General features: G+C 44.8%; 1 protein-coding gene across 3 annotated transcripts in view; it reads left to right on the top strand.

Annotated features, from left to right (window-relative positions):
* Positions 1–21,138, top strand: part of AOPEP (aminopeptidase O (putative)) — a 1,755,563-nt gene that overhangs the window by 566,019 nt on the left and 1,168,406 nt on the right. The window lies entirely within an intron of this gene.

The raw sequence follows: 21,138 nt of genomic DNA, 5'->3' as shown, positions 1-21,138 counted from the left end.
TCATGGTCTCTGAACCCCAATGGCCTGTCTCTTTCTCTTGACAGGGTGGCTGTTGGCGTCTGGATCAGATCATTGGATGTGTTTACTTTTTTGCAGTTCCAGCAGCCAATGGTTACATTTCCTTGCTTGACAATGGCAGGCAGACACGTGTTGATAACTGAATCTGCTAAATTGGCTGCAGTGTTAGCAGAAGAAGTGGGATATCTATCACTCAAGAGGCGCACAAGAGGCGCACAGGTGGCTGCATCTTGGGAGGGCTCTGGGTGAAGCAGAAGCAATAGTAAATTATTCCTCAATCAAGAACCGTCCTCGGATCATAGCTAATTGTTGACTGGTCAGTACAGATATAAATGGCTAGCCACAAGCTGACTCTAGAAGTATGAGGAGTGGAGGCAGCACCACATGGCCTAATACCCCAAAAGTGTCAGTGCAGGCCTGTTGCTGCTGGTGATGATGTTTCTACCTAAATGTTCAAGACCGCTTCAAGACTCAATTCTGACCTGTGTACCTTTGTGAGCTGGAGTCTGAGAGGCAGCTGTAATGCTGTGGCTCAACAAGTGGTGAGAGACAGGGAGGGCGTCTGCTGGGGTTTGTTGTTAGTAGACGTCTGAGACCAAGACCCTTTATTTCCTTTGCTGCACCATTTACAAACATTCTGAAACACAGTTCATTATGTTAGACTCTTATGTGAAGAAAAAACAACTAATGTGCCTTTTCCTTGATGCATTTTACTGGTTTAATTTATTTTGTGTTTCAGTTCATGTGTACATCATATTTTACCAGTTACGTTTTTTGCTGAAGCTTATGTGTTGTAAAGAAACAAGGGAACCCAAGTAAGGTCTGCCAGGGACCTTGGGAATTAAGCAATTTAAAAAAAATATATTTCTTTTTATTAAACTGTTCGACCAAAGCACATCAATTAAGTACAAGCAGGTGACTTCATCATTTTCCAGTAACATTGTATACATCACAAAATTCTACACAGTTATTACATTAATTAGGTCAAGGGGTCTGAAGCGTATCAGCATCAATCTGTCGAGCTGCCGGGAGAAAAATATCACCCCTGTAACGGTTCCATGCTTCCTACACCTTATTCCATTTCCAAGGGCAAACCCTGGCTACATAGACTGATTTCTCCCTGAACAAGCACCAGTTTAGATCTTCCCTCCACCTCCCTACTTGCAGCGGTTGACTAGCACCCCACTGTTGGGCGATGTTTTGTTTCGCTATCATAAATGCTAACGTTGCCCATTGCGTGGTGTAAGTGTTGAGATCCGTGGGTTCCCAGACATTTAATATGCACCTCCGGGCCTCTGGCTGCAAGTCAATCCCCAGTACCGTTAACATTGTGAAATGGACATCTCTCCAATATGACTGTATTTGTTGGCAGTGCCACAGTATGTGGATGAATGTCCCTTTCTCCCCACACCCCCTTCTGCAACCTCCGCTTTCTAGGTGCCCCATTTGGACCAGGCAGGGACCAGTAACATAAATCCTATGTAGTATTTTAAGTTGCACTAACCTCAACCTGGCCTGAATTGCAACCACTCGTGGAGGAAGAGACCGCCTCCTGCCAGTCTTCATCGTCTAGTTGTAGTCCGTCCTCATTCCATTTTCTTTTGAGGAGCAATAACGGATCTTCCATGTTATTGATTAATTTCCTAAATAAGGGAAATTGTCTTCTCCGGGAGGTGCCCGTCTAGCACCCTATCTTCCAGGGGGGAGGACTCTGGAAGTATCGTATCATTAGGGATATGAGTGAGCAGCGCGTGGCAAACCTGTAGGTAACGGAAATACTCAGTGTCTGACAAGTTGAACTGTATTTTGAGTGACTCAAAGTGTGGATCGTGTCCTCTCCCCAGACATCTTTGACTCGCGAGATCCCTATGAGGTCCCACTTATCAAATCCTTTGGATTTCCAGAGGTTCCCCAGTTCCACAATGGTGTGGCCAGTGTGAGCTTGTTTTCCCATTTCAGGTGTCTGTTGACTGCATGCCATATCTGGACGGAATGTGCTGTTGGACCTGTCAGTGAGAATCTACGGGGCCTGGCATATAATGCTCTGGTGTATTCTCCCCCTGGGAGTTGCCACCTATCCATGGCAAATCCGGGATCATTTGGGTGACCATAGATCCCGTGATTGATAGCTGCCAGCTGGGACGCCCAGTAATATTTCTTTAAGTCGGGCAGACCAATACCCCCATCGTACCAGTTAAGAGTCAATTTAGAAAACGCAGTATGGGGTCTGCCAACCCAGAGAAGCTGTCTCTGGAGATTCTCAATCTCCCTGAAATAGGACGCCGGGACCAGCTCCATTGTATTTTAGAGTATGTACAAGAACAGTGGTAGGGCCATCATTTTAAAAAGGACTGCTCTAACCAGCATGGAAAGTGGAAGGGATTTCCAATGAGCGACGTCGTTTTCAAGTCTCTGCATGGGTGGGTCTAAATTATGGGTAAAGCGGAGTTTCGAGTCTAGTGTTTTGTAGATATCGAGGTATCTAAAACCTTCAGGTGCAATCTGGATCGAGCAATTACTCAGAACAGCTCGCGGGTCACCCCGAAGGACATAAATTACCGATTTGGACCAGTTTACTGTGAAACTGGAGTATCTGCCGTAGATTGCCAGCACGTCCAGCAGAAAAATCAATGATGCTCTCGAACTGGTGAGATAGAGCAGAATGTCATCCGCGTATAGTGATATCTTGTCTTCCCACTCCAGTGACCACCGCAGGAGCAGAATGTCATCCGCGTATAGTGATATCTTGTCTTCCCACTCCAGTGACCACCGCAACCCACGTATGGAACGATCCTGTCTGATCCACGCCGCGAGTGGCTCCAGTGCTAATGCAAAAAAGAGCAGAGACAGGGGACAACCCTGTCGAGTGCCCCTGCTCAGCTGGAAATTTGATGATTTCCGATTATTCACTACCACTCTGGACATCGGGTCAGAATATAGGAGTCGGATCCAGGCCGCGAATTCAGGACCGAAACCCAGTTTGTTCAGAACCGCAAATATATAGGGCCACTCCACCATGTCGAAGCCATGGTGGTGTCCATGATACTAAGGCTGCCGGCTCCGGTATGGTAGGAGTTTTACCCAGCACTCCATGTAATCGATGCATGTTGAGGGCTGTGTTGTGATGAGACATAAAGCCCGACTGATCTGGGTGAATCAAGGTGGTAATGACTTTAGCCAAACGTGTAGCTAGCAATTTTGCAAGGACTTTGGGCTCCACATTTAGAAGCGATATTGGCCTATATGATGCGCAGCTGGTTCTGGGCTTGCCTTCCTTATATATGACCACTATGTTGGCTACTCGTTGGTCATAGGGGAGCAATCCCTTCTCCCTACTTTCAGCAAACATAGAACGGATGTAGAGGGCGAGCTTATTGGATCTCAATTTATATAATTCAATAGGGATACCGTTGGGACCTGAAGCTTTCCCTGAATGTACACCCCTGATGGCCTGTGCCACCTCATCGTCCTTAAACGGGGAGTCCAAATAATCCCTGTTTTCGCCTGAGAGCGTAGGAAGTTGAATGTTCCTAATTATCTCGCTATTTTCTTCTATAGTGAATTGGCCGGTCGTACAATACACCGTCCGATAGTGGTCAGCAAACGTGTCTGCTATAACTTGCGGGTCCGTGAAAGTGCTAGAATCATTTCCCTGCAACTTGGGCACCAGTCTCGATGCCATTTCCCGTCTGTCGAGCCAAGCGATCAGCTTTCCGGCCTTATCTCCGTGCTCATAAATTCTATCCTGGATCTCTCTACTCTGCGCCCTGGCTCTATCTCTGGCGATGTTGTGGAACTCGTCTTGCCTCAACCTCAGGAGGTGGAGGCCCTCAGGGGTTATCGCCTGGGCCATTTCCTCTTCCGATCTGAACACGTCCTCCTCTGCTCTTTCGAGTTCAGCTTGTCTTTCCCTCTTGTATGATGTTCTTCTGGAGACTTGGGCCAGACCCTCATCGGGTCACCCCATGGCTCGTTCTGTTGCACATCGCCACCGGCTGGCTCCAGATGACCCTGCCTGTTTGTCCCTTCTTCCTAGGGCTCAAGTAGGGGTAGTCCAGGCTGTGCTTCCGTCCTCTCCTCCACCGTTGCTTCCCCCCACTCGGGAGTCTAGGTGGTTGGAGTCCTGTGGCCGCAATGTATTTTTGTGTGATGGTGTTGTCACTTTGTTTTTCTTATTTACATTCCTGGGTTCAAGTGAAATTTTCCCTGGACAGACTGTATGGCTGTTCAGCCAGGTTTTTTCCTTCCCCTGATGCAGCTGAGTCAGCTGTTTATATGGTTCTTTTTTACCTCTGCCTATGAGCTTGTCTCAAGAGGTGACCCTTGTTTTTACCCAGACGGACTGTGCGGCTTTTGCCATCTTGTCCTTTCCTTGTTGCAGCTGGCCAGCTGTTTCTGCTTTCTTTTTAGATCTCTGTCTAGGAGCATGGCTCAAAGAGGTGTCCCTTGCTTTTATAGGGATGTGCCATACCCTATGTGGGGTACTTGTTGGCTATTGTGTAGCTGCTCTTCTTGACATGGGAAGTTTCGATGGCTCCTGCGGAGTCTTCTTTTGCTACTTCTTTTTTGGCGACATCCCCTCCAGTGAGACCCGCGGGGTTGATGCGGTTCTCTCCTGGGAGTTTGTGTTGTAGTCTATGGTTGGTCCGCAACTCTTTCCTATCTCTGTGCCGACACTCTGTGTGTACACACAGGATATGTTCGCTGTTGCAGGGTGCCGGTTGTGTTCCTTCTGCTCCTGTCTTGGCTGCGTTCTGCTCTCACTTCTTAGTGTGAGGAAGTGCTTACATCTTCTCTCATGGCTCACGCCCTGTAGGGCTTTTGCCTATGGTCAGTGGAGTTTCCACCAGGTACGTTTCTGCTGCGTTTCTCGCTAGTTCTTTTTGCACTTCCCTGGCAAGGACTTCGGTCCCTTTGCTTCTTATGTGCAGGGGTTCAGGTCCTTCCGCTCCTGACCTCTGCGGATGTTTTCGGATTCTCTATGGCCTAGTGGTTCAGGACTGTCACTCTCATTCCACGGCTCTGTGTTCCATTCCAGGTATTTCACTAGTTGTGAGTTACCAATCACTACTTAAGGCACTGTTGCTTTCTTTTGTGTATGTTACAATGCAAGTATTCTTCTTCTTCAGGATACTTGTTGTCATTATACAGTGTCTGTATGGGACTGTATCTACCCTTTTCTTTTGACAGACCTTCCTCGTGAGTGAGGCTGTCGGTGTCCCAGACTGTCTTGTGGGACGGCCATGGTTCCGTTCCCGTTGAGGGGGGATGTTGTCGCTTTTCGGTGTTTTTGACACTGTTGTATCCTGCTATGCTTCACAACGGTGCCGTTGGTACCTATTGTGCGACTTCCCTTTATCTGCTGCTAGACTATGTCTCTACGAGATACATTGTTATCGAAGGTAAGTAACTCGTTCATATGCCTTATTTTCTGAGAGAAGAAAAAATGTGCACACAATTCTCTGTTAATTGGAATTTCATCTCCATGAATAGACTCTTGTGAGGAACCACAGACTACCCTGTTGTTATTGGAAATAATTAAAGTTAACCTTTTTACAAGCAGAAGCGCACAAAAGGCAGGCAGTATATTATGGTCTCATTAGTAAGTTCCAGAAAACACAAGCAAACTGCAAAAAGATGTAAAATGTGAAAATACCATTATTACTACACAATATTTTCTACCACATCGATAGCCTCACGCCGTTTTATGCAGGAAATGGTCATTGACCTAGGTCTGTCTAAAAGCAGTTGGTTCTAAACAAATCACATATTCTTTATTGTATAGCCCCATAAAATGGCCCAGGCACCCCACAGCGCTTTATACAGCTTCCAATGAATGCAACACCAGAAACAAATACTTTCAAGGTTACTGCTTCTCAAATTCGTCCTCTTTTGAAGGTTTTCTCACCAACACATTGATGGACCTATGCAGCATACATAGACATACTGACACCTGTAGACAGATGTGCATACACACAAAAAGAAACATAGTACTTCATACATACAGAAACAACTACATATGAGACGGACACATATTATGTTTGTTTACATCTTTTTATTATATTTTCTTTTAGTTCATGAAACATTAACCAGTACATTAATTGCATTTATCCTTCACATACACTAGATCACATTCAGTATTCTAAATCAAGAAGAACATCCACCGTTCCTGGCAAAAAAGATATTAATAGTACAAACAATACTATACATATATAAAGTATCAAACTGTAGTGCAACCTACAACAAAACCAGAACCCTTTGCATTTCCTTAGTCAGTGAGAAAACATTAATTAATAATTACAATTAATTAAATAAAAAACATGTTACAGGGCTGCTATGTAACATGTTTCTTTTTTTAATAATTTTTGGGGTACTGTTATCTAGCGTCAATATCACCGGAAGGTACAGAAAGACTTTATATTACTACCAGTTACTTCATACAAGCACACAGGTAATTAATCACCTCTGTAGTTAAACCTGCTTTACACAATTATATTGTAGGGCCAGATTTAAATAGCACCAACATCACAAGAAAGGTACAGGAGCACTTTATGTTACCACCAGTTACTGCACAATATATTGCCTTTATAAATAAAGAAGTCATAACACTTTTATGGAGTTTCTTTAACTTATATTGCACACCTGCTCACCAAGCAAAAACTTACAACACCTGCTCACCAAGCAAAAACTTTCAAACAAAAAAAGCTTGCTATTAATCACATAGGCAAAACCTATTGCATTTGCCAATACTTCTTCTTGATATTGTGTGTGCTGAGATTTAGACCAGCTGTGAGCATGGTTACACCGTACTATATATGATATCCATGCTGTGTGAAAATGGTTGTATCCTGTTCTGTCTTTCGTCTTTTGTATGCTAGTTAGTTAAGCAGGAGCATTATAGGCAGCATAAATGCATTGATCTTTCAATGAAACGGTAAATCCATAAGTAGCGACATAAAGAGGGAAGTCGTCAGTTGAATTGATTAATCAATTCCATAATACAATTGATTGATTTGCTTTAGGAGGGTGGCAGTTCATTTTACCTACTATATCAGGCAGAATGTTCTTCTGATAAGTTATCTTAAGAAAATATCTTATATTTTGAGTATGCTTCTTATTGAGTAGGAAGTGTTACAGTGCCAGTGTTTGTTGGGAAGGTATGCAGGCATTCTTTAAAGTGCATACAAGGCTCTTCTCAATGCGTTCTTTGTAGCTGAGATAAGAAGGACGTGAGCAGTGCTTAATTTGAGCTGGTGGTTGCCGGCACTCATTTTTGGAGACCGGCACTTATTTTTCCTCATCTGGCATTGACTGAGATCAAAAGAGGGAAACATAAACACAGGAGAAAGGAGGTAGAAGATATTGACAGAAAAACATCACAAATGGCGAAAGCATGAACCAGCAAGAGAGAGGTAAAGAGTTAAGGAGTGTCGGGTCGTGAATTAAAGAGGCATGGGCTGAATTTAAGAGTAGGCATTGGATGCACCGACATTTAATAGCACCGGCCATGGGTTTGTGAGCAAAGCTTTGGGCACCGGCACTCATTCTTTTACAAATTAAGCGCTGAGGCTAGTTTATGGGTCCATAAGAGAACAGCCTGTGGATAAACATGAAAGGGTTAATGCTTGTGAAATTATGTGTAACACTTTATAATTAGTCATAAGAACATGTTAAAGATTGCCACCAATCTAGCTGATTTGAGGAAAATTCACTATCCCGGGAGTCAATGTAAACATCAAGCAAAAGGTGCCGTTTCCCAATTAAACAAGACCCTCAGCAAAAAAGGATATGCTGCTAGGTAAATCATTCATTATGGCACATGCAAAAACAGGGGAGAGCTGGTTTGTCTTGGGAATGTTTATATGGTCCATCCAAAAGTAATGTAAAGGGAACATACTTACTCAATGTTTGGTAAAAGTTTGGAGTTTCACCCAGGAGTAACTTACGAATGAAATTAAAAACAAAAATGGGATCACTTTATGCTTGCCTGTACTAAGAATACCAAAGCCTTCTGGAGCTCTGTTAGATCTTTAAGAGCAAGTGATAGCAATCCAACAAGCCTAAGTTCACGTGTAATATCAGATCACTGGGTTACCCACTTGTCTTTATTTTACAGATTACGCCCATGTTTAGCAGTGGTTGGGCTGACTTTCCACCCCCACCCCACTTTGGTCTTGGCCTAGGTCTTTTTATTGAGATACGGGAGGTTATTAGTGCTTTGCAAGACAGCTCCTCTGGTACGACACCAGGGCCTGATGGAGTTCCCTTGGATTTATTCAAGTGCAAAATTGATTTATTGGGAAGCCTACTTACCAATGTTTTCAAAAATCAGATTCCGAGATTCTAGTCCCTATCTATTGTTGTACCTATTTTGAATAAGGGAAACAGACAGCAACCTGGTTGTTTCAGACCAATATTACTCATTGACTCTACTGCTAGAATTCTTGGCAGAGTCCTTTTTTAATAAGATTAGGGAGTGGGCAAAAGAGAATTATTTTATTATGCCCTGCTAAAATGGGTTCCGTGAGGGCCAAGGTACTTTGGAGCAGTGCTTAAATTTTCATTTAAATCTTGGTAAATATACTGTATCCAAGCATTGCCCCATGTACCTGGCCTCCATGGACCTCTGTTTTGTGTTCAAACTACTCAGTCGGTAAAAACTCTGGCAAATCTTGTTGGAATTGGCTCTAGATGCCCCTTTGGTGCATTTTCTCGCTGATCTTCATTTGGATCTGGAGGTTAGAGTGTGTTTTTGTCATGATGGTGAGCATCGCCTCCTTTAAACATGAACATGGAGTGCGGCACGGCTGCTTCTTTTTATATATTCTTTACATTAAAAATTTGAATAAACGGTTGTCATCATATGGCCTTGATGTGCCCATTATTAAGTCAACACTGAAGGAGGAGCCTAGCTCGCGGACGTAATGGCCGCCTTTTAGCTCGGCTCCGTCGACCCTCCGGCTAACTCCGACTATCCTGTCATATATCCTGCACTGCGACGCTACTTCCATACAGAATTCGAACTTTGAACACCCACTCTTACTCACCGTCTGATCCGGAGGTCCCTGGGTGCTGTGGATCCGCAGCTGTGCCCTCGGTGAGATTGGGGCCTCCGGGCGCTCGAGACCGGGACCTCGCCTGCGGGACCCGCCCGGCGGAGAAGAGATTCCTGCGGGACCCGACCGGCGGAGAAGAGATTGCCGGCCCCGGCCGCGAAAGTGAGCCACTGGTGGGAACCGTTGTGCGTGTGCCCCGGAGATCCTGAACCGGCCCGATGACTGGGCCGTGCGGCTGGAGGGGGACGAGCTGTGTTGGGGGCTGACCGTGTGAAGGGGTCCCTTCGCCTTTGTCCTGTCTGGCGGTCCTGGACCCCGCGCCTGGCTCTCGCCTGTGGGGCCTGCCGCTGTTCGGAGAGGACCCCCCCCATCGGGCGCTCTCCCATCCTGTGCCGGTGAGGCCGTTGTTGGGAGCCTCCGGGGGTCTGTAAAGTCCTACATTTGGGAACTGTTTGGGGGCCCACTGTGGAGTGTGGGGCGGCGAAACTCACAAGATGGCTGCCGACAACGTGGGGGGTACTCCGCTCTGCACCGATGCTCCTTGCCGGCCGGATTGTGCAGAGGTCTGGATGTGTACTCGAGCGCCCACGCCCGGAGATGTCCTGGACGCCTTGATGTCATTGTACGCTGTCTTGGCCCCCGGTGCCTCTGCTGACCCCGTGCGGCTCGCCGCCATTTTGGGCCGCCGCTCTTTCATGCACCCCTGTCGTCCTGATGCCGCCATTGCTTCACCCCCTTCGACTGCGCCAGGAGTTGCTGTTGTTGTTCTTCGGCCGCTTGATGGGCCGGTGACTTTTGACCCTCTGCTTCCTCGTCGCCTGGATTTCGAGGACTTCCACACGCCGCGGAGATCTGCTCCTTCCCGGGTGCCTGGGACTCATGGTGGGCCGCGGTTTGCTCCCGCTTCGTTGGATTCGAACTTTTGTTCTGGAGGGATACCTTTGTACTGTCGAACTGCGCACCTGGACTCCGGCTTGCCTTTGCTTGCCTTGTCGTTACTGCTACAATTGACTTGCTTAATTGACTTTTTGTATTCCCTCCATACGAACACTCTACCTGATTTATATCATTGCCGTGACTTTGGACTACGTTATGATTATTTTTTGCTGGGTGGTCCGCTCCACATTATCCTTTATTGGGTTGGTTTCGTGATCAGGAAGGGTTGGGGGTGAGTTGCACGACATGATAGTTTGCTGGTCTACCTGCCCGTTGCATTGATGTTTGTATTCCCGACACGGTGAAACGTTACGATCTCTCCCTCCTCCCCCTCCCTGTGGTTCTTGTTGTATGTGAAGGTGTAGTACTGATTTGATACTTATTCATTTGTTGGTCGGGGGAGGGTCGTGGCCGAATGTGTTTGTTCATATCCTCTGGCTCCTCCCTCACAATTTATTTTTTGTTTTGTATTTCCTCTCCTTCTCTTTTTGTCTTCTTCCTCTACTTTTCTTTCACTATATTTCGGGTTTCGGATTAGGGCGACAGGCACGCTGTTGGGAGGGTAGGCCGTAGCCTTCTGCAGGGGTGCGGGGTGGGACGGGTGGGTGGGGTCTTTCAGATGTTTTCTTTTGGTTCTATGGCCCTTTTCTATCCCTTTATAGCGGTGCCGCTTCCGTCCTCGCCTCTCAGGCTTGGGTGGGTTGGGGTCTCTTGCTTTGCCACTTTTTTCGGTTTCGATGCTTCGTTGCGACTGCCATACCCTTCTTTTCGCCAGCTACCACTTTCTTCTGTACTATTCGCCGCGGGTTGCTTGGCCCGGGGTGGCGCCCATCTCGCACGATTGTGTTTCTCTTTTATTTTTCTTTATTTTGTTCTTCTCCCTTCCTTTCCCCCCCTTTTCTGTCCCTTTTTGGCTTCCTCCCCCTAGTTTCCTTCCTATTTTTTCCCCCCCTTCCCTTCTCCCCTCCCCCCCTTTCCCCCCCCCCCCCCCTTCCCCCTTTTTCCCAGGCTCGTATTGTGAGAAGTGGGCTTGATTCGTACATTTTTCCGTTCCCCTTGCCTCCGTTAGCGTGTTATTGGGTGGGGGTCATTAGATCTTGGTAGCACTTGTATGCTTCTCCACTACATTTTGCGTCTGTTTAGTGCTATGGTCGTAACATGCCCTCACATCCTCCTCCCCCCAACCCCCCCCCCCCCTCCTCCTCTCGTTCTGGCATGGGTATAATCCTGTTTCTGGGTTTTTCCGTATTTGTGAGTCAGCCATGAGCCTTGTCCCCTTATTATAAAATAGACCTCATTGATCCTGATGCTGGGCCGTTATTGCTGCTTATCCCATTTCTAGCATTGTTCGATTATGTTTGCTTGCATGCCACCTGGCCTTGTGTCGCCTCTTTTGCCTCTTGATTGTCTTTGATTTGTGGCCGGCCGGATTGGTTGTAGGCCCGTACATGTTTATCCTAATGATGCAAATAAAGGTCTTCAAAAAAAAAACAAAAAAAACAAAAAACACTGGTTCCAGCTGTATTATATGCGGATGATATGTTATCACCGGCCCACACTCCAAGGCATATTTTGACAAAATATCGAGTTATAAATATCGGGAGATAGAAATATCAGAAATGATAGGAAATATTATGATGCAAGAATATCGTTGACAAGAATATCATTTCTTGAGGTAAGTATTATCGTTTTAAATCATATTGATGTTTTAATATTGTTTTCAGTAATATAGTGGTTAAAATGTTCGTTTTTTAATTATTCTAATGTGTTTTAGGTTATTTATTAATTTTGTGTTTCTGTTTGTACAAATGTAAATTTTGTTTTTAAAATATAGCATGTCATTTTAAGTGATTTGTTATTTATTTTTTAATTGTCATTTATAGTGTCATAGTGCGTTATTGGGCTTCTGGGGGATAACCTGAGAAGGTAATTGGGTAATAATTCATTATGAATTATTAAGTTAATTTTCTATATATGATTGATAATTTATCATGTAAATTATGTAATACTGATTTATTTTTGTTATGTTATGTGTGGGCTATTAGGATTGTAGGGTAGGAAGTTAATTAACTAATATGTAACAATAAATTCTTATTTTAATTAATTATTTGATTGATTATTTGTTATATAATTTATGGAATACTTATTTTCTTTAATTATATTTTAGTTGCGCGCTGTTAGGTTTTTAGGGGTCTTGGGTGGGAAGTAAATTAAGTAATTATTGACAAATAGTTATTAATTGTTAATTATATAATTGATTTTAAATATGTAAATTATAGAATACTTTAGTTATATTTTAGATTTGACATGCTAGGTTTGTAGGGGTATCGGGTGGGAAGGTAATTAATAATTAAAACCAATTTTTTTTAATTGATAATTATTGCATTGTAATTATGTAAATTGATTGTTTTTAGAGTTTTATATATGTATTTTTTCATGTTTAATAAAACATTTTATAGTAGACTTAATTTGTTTATGTGTTTTAAGTGAAGTACTTTCTCTACTCTTGCTTAGACTGCAGTAGGAATAGTAAAACTAACCACTCCAAAGTCCAACACTTTCCCTAATGTTGCGCTGTTTGGAGAGGGAATAGTAAATTTCAGCCCTCCGAAATCCAATGCTTTCCCTACTGTTGCACAGAGTGGAGTGGGAATAGTAAATGTTACCAATCTAAAGTCCAACACTTCCCTGCGGTTGCGCTTTTTGAAGTGGGAATAATACATTTAACCCCTCCTAAGTCCAATGTTTTCCCTCCTGTTGCACAGACTGGAGGGGGAATAGTAAATGTTACCCATCCGAACTGCAACACTTTCCCTATTGTTGCTTAGAGTGGTGTGGGAATAGGAAATGTACCCCCTCTGAAATGTGACACTTTCCCTACTGTAGCACTGACCAGTGTAGGAATAGTAAATCTAACCCCTCCGAAGTCCAAAACCTTCACTACTGTTGCATAAACTAGAGTGGGATTAATATATTTCATATTCTTAGATTCCAAAAGTTTTCATAATATTTGGTTACATAGGTTTTATAGTGTTAATTGTTTATTTTAAACATTTTATATTATTTACTTTTATTTTAAATGTATTTTAATGTAGTATTTTTAATAAGTGTGAATTGTGTTTGACAATTGCAAAAAGGAAAATTGCTGGATGGAATGCTGAACAATGTCAAACATTTACCCCCAGTACTGAGATCTGGGCCTAACTCCTTCAATTTTTTTGCCCACCATGCCATTCCAGTTTAAACCCAGTCATATGCAAATCAGCTTGACCCTTTTCCTCATGGGGAAAGTCCAGCCCAAACTGCCAGGCCAGGCCAGGTCCTCCTTGTTCCAGAAACACGCATCCTGGGACCAGTTTCAGGGTATCACCCCTCATCAGCCAGGTTAGCTTGAGGCCAGTTGCATAGAGAGCATAGAGAGCACAGGACCCACATCTGGGCAAACCCATCCCTCGGGGAGTGGCAAATGCAAAAAGAACAATTGATGGACGGAATGCGAGACAGTGCCAAACATTCACCCCAGTACAGAGATCTGGGCCTAATTCCATCGTTTTTTGCTCCCCATACCATTGCAGTTTAAACCCAGCCATATGCAAATCAGTCTTGACCCTGTTCGTGATGGGAACAGTCCAGCACGAACTGCCAGGCCAGGTCCTCCCTGGACCGGAAGCAAGCATCCTGGGAGGGGCAGATGGTATTACCAAGAGCAGACTGAATAAGACCACTAATGCTTTCAGGATGCTGAACAATGTGTGGAGGTAATCTCAGTACAGAATTAACACCAAGCTGAAGCTTAACCAGAAATGCGTTTTGTCCACACACTTGTATGGATGTAAATGCTGGCAGATGACCAAAAGTGAAAAAATAAATGAGTACCCCTCAAACCAAAGGGACAGAGTTGTGAAGACCAAATCACAAAGGTTCCCCTTGATAGTTACCAACACACTCACATTCATACATCATTCTTACAATATAGGCAAGAACACAGTACCACAAAGAATTTTTACAGGCGAATATATATACTTGGCAGCACACTCTTTATAATGAAAATATAAAAATATGATTCATTAAAAATCATGAAGATATAATCAGATACAATAATCTGTCATTTAAACATACACATCTATTCTGGCATTTTACTAGATATCCATGAATCACAACTGATAACACGCAGAGATACCCATGCCTATAGATTGTGTACTCGGGTTTTTTTCGTTGGCGCATTTCGATGGACTTCTTGTACATGTACCAGGGCTATCACGTATGTAAATCGTCCATATTTGAAAAGATGAGCAATCTCAAATACATCTACAAAAAAAGGAAATAGATGAAAATAGATTAAACATGTATTATAACACAACATAAATTTCATTTATACAAAAAATATCAGCAGTACATATGCATCTGGTATAAAGTAATTGCCATCTTTTAATGCATTTTTGGTACATTATTATTCAGTATACAATCATACAATCATTGAAAAAAAATGAAATTCATTCTCATAACTAAAACATTAAAAAAGCACATATATACCAGTATTCTTCAGTGGTATCAGTGTAATGTCTTCTCCACTATAAGCACACAAACAGGTATTAAATCATACATGCCTTATTGCACAAATTCGACTACAGTGCATCACTTTCATGTATAACACTTTCTCCTCTGACTCCAACTCAAAATTGATCCCATACATACAAGTGATTACAGAATCTAAATCACCCGATATGAATCACAATCTGACTCTCCTGAATTTACTAAATAGAATCCAGGATAGTTGACCTCTTTGTAGATTCAGTATTACTACAGAACACATATTGAGAAAAAGGAATATACATGTTTGTCGAAGCCCCCAGGAAAAAGCTATGTTAGAAACGGGTAGCGTGGTGCAGAGCGGGCGGGCCAAACTCCGGAGGAAATGTGTAAAGCATCCGCGCAGCACACACAGGCGACACACAAGGCACACTCCAAAAAGAGACTCCACACCAGGTTAGGTGAAAAACAGTATGTGTAATGTAACATAAACACATCAGAAGGGAATCACAGGTGCAGATAAACTGTGCCAGCCGGCACCGGGGAATAATTCACAGGGGGACTATATACAGGGCAGCGCCAATCGAGCCACTGCCAGAACCATCACAAGTCCAAGGATAACTGAAAGTCCATAAGCAATAACGTCTCACCGGCCGTACCTACTGGTGAGTAGACATGCACTTGGCATAAATCACTTTAGGCATTTGTCAAGGTAGGCCTAAACATGAAACCAGCCGCGTAGGCATTAGGGAAAAACAGTAGCATAAAGGCATTAATCATGAAAACACATTATGCATAACTTCAGGCATAAATCATCGTTGCCGTAGACTGGAATGGGAACCTCAGGTTAGGCATAGTATGCAGAACACCAGCATTGCAGCCTTAGGAGAAAAGAAACCATTAGCACTTGACATAAAATACACATAGTGGTCAGGCATAAAGCCTGAATCAACACCTTAGGCCTACCGTCACAGTGGACCTGAAAACATGAACACATTAGGCATAACGGATGAGCATATTCTGCATATCATTAGGCATAAGCAACATTAACAGTACACTTTATGTAAATACACCTGGAATAGCTGCCCCAAAGTTGCAGATTCGCTTCTGTCGCTACTGCGCCTGGGGAGCCCCTACTCGAGGGCTCTCAAATTACCAATGGCCCAAAATCAGCACTGCAAACCGGAGGGATAAGCATCAGGTATCATCCTAGGTACAAATGCATTATGCAACAATATTATGTAAGAAATCATATGGGGCAATAGGCCTCACCAGCATAAACACAGTTCGCCCCAATCGGGGGCACAACACTCAGAAACTGGCCCCAGGACAACTGGCCTCTCTCCGGGGCTCAAATGCCCTATGTCCCACAAAGTCAGGGCTGGCTGCAAAAACAGCAAAAGCAAATTGCGCAAAGCACTGGGGCAGGGCAGGAGTTTCTCTCACTCCTCTCTCTCTGCTCCTGAGGAGTACAATGCCACACAATACGTTGCAGCTGCCCACTGTCAACCAAGCAGAATCCCACACGCCGGGATCCCCTCGTAGCGCTTTAGAATCCCGGCGCTGCAGATGTCCGCTCCACTTCTCCTGGGCACAGTTGTAGCACCTTGGCAGCAAGCAGACCACAGTCAATGCAAATATGGCACTCTGGCAGCACCCCAATGCAGCACACACGCAGGGGAATTGGAATATAGCGCTTTGACAGCACAGCGCTGCAGGCTTCAGCTCCACTTCCCCTGGCACCTTGAATATAGTGCTAGCGAGGCACTATGTCCCACTAGAACCTTTAGGGACAGAAGATCGCGTACCTCTTCTAGTAATCAGGAAAACAGTGCCCACCAGCCGCTAGAGTGCAGGCAGAGCAGCACAGTCACTTCAAATATAGCACTCACCAGGTGCTAGGTGACTCACAGTTCCAGGGTCCCACCCGTGGGAGTAGCGTCCACGCTCCTCACCTCCTTGGAGTGCAGCCAGTTAAAGTATAGCGTTCACGAGGCGCTAGGGCAGCAGAGCAGGCAGTCAAGGCTGGGCAAGATCAACAGACAGTGGGCACTCATCAGTACAGGACATCAGCTCCTAGAAGCAGTCATCTCCTATAAAGTGGCACTCCTCCTGACATAGCAGTCTTCACTCCAGTAAAGGCTCTCACTGGCCCTGTGGACAGCAGTGGGGTACAGATGGGCTCAGGGGCCAGCACACAGGCCCTTGCGGCGGTACCTCCTGGCAGAGTGTCCCCTCTCAATCCAGTCCACCTTCAGTCTGAGCACATGGCATCTCTACTGCTCTACATATACACCCCTCCTCCCACCTACCAGAAAGGGCTGGAAGCTTCTAGAAGGCTCTATGGTAGTTCCAGTCCCAACTGTCACTGTGGGGAGGTGTAGAGCACCCTGCCTGCCAGGCTTCCCTCCAAAAGCTGGGGTTGCGGGAAACAAACAACTTGACTGGTTACCCACCTCAGTCAGGCGGCACAACACACAGCCATGGTATCCATTTTACAAGTAGCATTTCTTCACCACAGCACAAATAAATCTGCACACGCCATTGCGCAGCAGGTATTTTCTCCCACATGGTAAAAGGCTAGGGGGAGAAGCGAAATATTTTAACGAAAAATCGCCACGTCCAACACCCCAGGAAAAAGCTTAAGAGTACTGCAAGAGGTATTCTCAACATCGATCCTTTACACAGTGTATGTCTTCCAGTCTGTGGAAGCGTTCCTCAGCCCTGGCCTTGATGTTTTCTTCTGAGCCCATCTTGGTGGAGATGGACCAGGCCCTGGTTTTGGCTTTGGAACCAGAGCCGCCTTCTTCCTCCCCAGAATGTTCATTCCCTGATGCTTGCATTGCACAGTTTGCAGTTTTCACACAGATACTGCTGCCTCTCTTCCACTCAACCAAAGCTCATCTGACTCACCTGTGAGCCCCAAGAAGCCATTTGAGCTCCTCACCGGACTTTCAACAGCTCGTTCCCAGGTGGTTTAGCCTGTTCATCCTCTTCCTGATGCCCTTTTGGTGCCTGCCAACCCTCATACTATGCCAGACGCCTTGCCTGTTGCTCCTCTGCTAACAGTCTCCAACACTTCCGGCACTGACTTCGGATCTGCTACCAAATAGAGGACATTTTCAAAATCTGAAAGCCATTTGGTCGGATCCCAATGCAAAGCAGAACAGCTGATGTAGGAGGAGTCACCCTACAGGCCCTTGCCTCATGATACTTTGGCGGGCTGAAGTGACAATTTGTCTTCGATGAACATTGTATACCACGATGACAGTAGTGGTGCAGGTAACTTTCTTCTCTTCGTGTCTACTTTCAACACAGCCTCACAACATGTCAAGCGCCTTGTGCTGAAGAATTGGAAAATTCCGAATTCAGGGGGGTTGAGCATTGAGACACCCTTGTTCTCATTTAGACGAAGTAACAACCTTAAGGACATGTTGATACATACGAGACCTAGGAATGCAGGGACACAAGGGTCCACGACTGCAGGGACAGGGTTACCCGCCTACATAGGCCACACACGTTGTGGTTCATGTAGTGTTTGCCACCTCACTAAGAATACTTACACGATAGACCTGGGATTACGCACTCCATGGATGCAGAAGTCCCATACAAACTGCAACTCGCAGGGGGTAATCTATTTGTTAAAGTGCCCCTGCGCAAGATGTATGTGGGCATGACGAGTAGGAGAGTGAGGATAAGAATAACAGAACATTGCAGCACAATACGATGCGGAAAGTCTAACACAAAACTCACTGCGCATTTCCTGGAGCAGGGCCATAGTGTTGAGGATTTAACATGGACTATCATACAGAAAGTCCCAGTTACTAGGAGTCAAATGGACGAGCAAAGAACCTTATTGCAGTTTGAACAAAGATGGGTGTATCGGCTGAAAAGCCATATATCCGGGCTAAATGATGATATACCATGGTATACTCTGGCAAGATAGGTAACCAGGGTAGGTCACTGGTCAGACGAGGGTTCAGAATACCAGCTACCGGTGTAGAATGGGATGGTTGATAGTGGGTACGGATTAGTGCAACAGAAAAGGTGAACCCATTAGACGCCATCACTACCAGTAAGGAGTACCCCCTGTAGTACCTGGAGTTAGGGGTTGGACAAGAACATCCATGATTTGAGACACTACACGAAGTAGATGGAATTTGTACCATATCCCCCCCGAAAAAGCTGTAAGGTTGTAACCAAATTATTGGCCCATTTTAAGTAATATATGATTATCATATTTGTAAAGATGGTGACATCATGACATTATGAAATGATAATCAAGTACAGTACCACTGCACTCAACCAAAGATGGGGTAGACGCTAATTTAATGCGGGGAGTAAAACTGAAAATGATTGTGTGGGATTGTAAAGGTAGGAACCACGAGTTCCAATAGGCGACGCGGTCCTTGACACATGTCAATAGAGGAAGCAGGCGCACGACGTAGTAGCACAGGGGGCCTGATAATGCTCACCCAGGAAACGCCCTCTATACGTGGTATCCTAGATACCGTGGATTACGGAAGGACGCATTTCCACGTTAGTCACATGGACGTGAGTGAGAGCAAGCCGGGAAACGCCCTCGTAATAGATTTAAAGCCGCGACTTTACCTGAGACACTGACTACGCGGTGTCACAGAAAGCAGGCAAGGGAGCAGGACGCCACCCAAGGAACAGTAAGGAGTACTGAGAGAGGGAGAGAGAGGGGGGTGTGTGTGATTAGATTACACGTGAGCCACAACTAGGAAGTCAGTCAAACGCTAATACGACTCTAAGTGCGTTTTTTGTACTTTGTACTTTGTACAGGTTGTGTTCGAAGGGGGAACCTCCCGTAGGGCACCAATTCGGGTTCATGAATTTAATGAACTCGGTAAGTAAGGCAAACGGCATTGCTGGATGTGTTGCACGATGGGTGATCTATTTGAAAACTGAGACGATTGGTGTGAGTGATGGACATACACGGGGAATGTGATGAGTGGAAGCGAACGTTTATGAATCATCCGATCGAGAGGCACGAGGTCGGATAGTACTGTGCTGGGAAGGATGGGGAAAGAGATCTCACTTCAGCTGAAAGGTCATGAATGAATTATGTAAAATCATGACCAGCCTAACCATAACACAGCATGATAAGAGAGACACGAGTGGTTTGCAAAATAGAGATGGCAAGCTTGAAGATGGGAAAAAGAGATCGTACTACATTACTTTATTTTCTCTTTTACCCACAGTAAGTGTTTTCCCGTATTTTGGGACAAGCCTCTACGTGTAACAAGAGAGGGCACGGATATATAAAGACCGGCTCAGTTCCAAGGGGCCCAATATACCGAATTGCGGTAGGGCTCAGAGAGAAATAAAAGGCTACTGTCCTGAAGAAGACCGAGGTGACCAGCATTGGCACGTTTATTACGGTTGAAACATGTCGACATAAGCAGTATCAGGAGGGAGGTCTTGTGAGATCCTTATGTCTCGAACAAGACATTTCCCATCCCAAATTGAGTTTTTAATCCTGATAGGGGTACCAGGTAATGTCCAATAAAGTACTTATTTGAGTTGGCACCCTTAATCAGTTTTAACACTTCCCATTAACTGCACTTTAGTCGCACTATTATTTCTGACACTTGGCGATTGGCACAAATCACATCTCATTATATGTTACATGTCGTCAGTGATATATGGTTTGCTGTGTTGAGTGGAATTTATTATTTTTCTCCCCTTCCCTAATGCTCCGCCCTGAGTGTGGCTACACCAGGGCGTATTGCAAGCAGGCCCAATGATGGTAGAATGTCACATACTTCGGTATGTGAGTGAGGGCAACTTTTTCCAATGATTGAATTTCCCCGTGTCTACGTTTCGTTGTGGTCATTATTTGTGTGTACTCTACTACCCCTCTTGTATGTACACCTGAATTTCTGTGGGGGTTTGGGGTGGTAGAGTTAGGAGCCCTCAGCCCTCCTTTGTGTTTAATAACTTTCTTCTCTTCACAAGGATCGGTGCTGAATGCGAGTGTTCTCAACACCTCACTGGAGGTACCCCTGAAATATAATTCAGGGCTTCTCATAGAAGGAAATATTCTCATTTATGGCTGTGCTTCGCAAGGCTGCAGAGGTCCTTGAGTTAATTTGCTTGTTGAGGAGAAAAATGTTAACTTACTTACAGAAATTCTACAGCCAGCATCCACATTGGTTGAACCTTTGCTTCTCTTTAGCAAAGCACTGATGGACCCCATTTAGGTTTTATATAGTAAGACAGCACCTGCTCATTTGATGAACCTCAGTTAACCAGACTATGATCAAATCTTTTGACTTATTACAGATTTCTGGTACAGCTTGCAGCCCAAGCATAGCCTTTTTCCAAACAGAACCCTAACGTTTCTACATCTACTCCTATGGACAGGGGGTGGAAGTGAAGTGTAGCATTGGGGAAGAATGTCTCCTCATTAGGGAGCCTTTCCCTTAATTCCACAAATGCAGTGCCTCCCAGCCAAGTAGATCCTTTGTTCTGACCTGGGCACCATGGATTTAGGGAGGTATTACACAGGCTCCTAAATCCCCATCTGCAGCAATTCCTTAATGTGTGCCACTTGCTTTTCAGAGGATGTTCA

This window comes from Lissotriton helveticus, chromosome 2_1 (assembly GCF_964261635.1).
Source record: "Lissotriton helveticus chromosome 2_1, aLisHel1.1, whole genome shotgun sequence".
Classification (NCBI taxonomy): Eukaryota; Metazoa; Chordata; class Amphibia; order Caudata; family Salamandridae; genus Lissotriton; species Lissotriton helveticus.
Note: the sequence above shows the minus strand (reverse complement) of the source record. Positions and strands in the feature narration are given on the sequence as shown.